A 1,220-nucleotide genomic window follows, 5' to 3' on the forward strand; every position below is an offset into this window, starting at 1 on the left:
TAATCTAAAATAAAGTTTAGATCCAGTATTAGGGAACAACAAGTTTATACGGATTGAAGTTTCGATTCTTTCATGTGTCATCTTCTCTCCAATTTGTCATAATTATAATTACGTAAAGTGGGAATCAATCCATCTGGTGCAACAGAAAAGTCCCCAGTGGCACAGCGGTATGTCTGCGGACTTACAACTCTAGAAACCGGGTTACGATACCTGTGGTGGGCAAAGCACAGACAGCCCATTGTGTAGCTTTGTGTTTAACTACAAACAAACAAAAAAAACAAAAAATTGGAACTTATTCGTACATTGTATCTACGATATCGGTTTCTAATTCTTTAGTACTAGCTGGAATATCCGTCCATTGGACGAGTGAAATAAAAACTCGTTTGTAACAAAGGATAGGAAATGGTGCTTCTATTTCTTTCTTAACATAATAAACATTAAAAGTGTAATAAAAACGCATAAAGGCACTAATACTGAAAAGAAAAACATACTGTTTTCAAGAATTCTATCAACATGAAATTATTATATGTGGATCCACCCCCACCCCTCATGACCTTCCTTATGTCATCCTGTATCGCTGAGTCAAGTTTGGTGCTGATTGATCAAGAAATGTGGAAATGTATAAGGAACAGATGGCTGAAAGTTACGAACAAACAGACACAAACCTAGCTTTATATATTAGATATATAACTTGGATAAAGAAGTCGTGTTTGTTTCTGAAAACAAATACAATTTTCCAACATTAGAAATAGAAATCAATATTAAGTCTATGCAAAAAACATATATAAACATACGATAATTAATGAAGAAAACATTATCAGTGTAAATAATCGAGTATGAGTTTTACCAACATACTGATAGATCACACAACAACATACTGATAGATCACACAACATATCATGAAAATTTGGAGAGGTCAAATCAATAACAAAGTTTTATTTGTATAGAAACCACGCAAAACGAAAAACAAAGTTATTAAACTCCACAACCACAGAACTATTTATGAACATAATTGCAAAGAATTTCATAATATCTACACAGGAAACAGGAAGAAACTTAAAGAATCGAATTAAGTATCACACCAGAACCTCCCACCCCTCAAGCATTCATGAACATTGTAAACATAACAAACACCAGATTAAGAAACACAATCCAATCGTATATCATTAAAGTCATTTTAAGCAAATGCCCCCCAGTGGCACAGCGGAATGTCTGCGGAC

The sequence above is a fragment of the Limulus polyphemus genome, unplaced genomic scaffold, assembly GCF_000517525.1.
Source record: "Limulus polyphemus unplaced genomic scaffold, Limulus_polyphemus-2.1.2 Scaffold2084, whole genome shotgun sequence".
In the NCBI taxonomy this organism is placed as follows: Eukaryota; Metazoa; Arthropoda; class Merostomata; order Xiphosura; family Limulidae; genus Limulus; species Limulus polyphemus.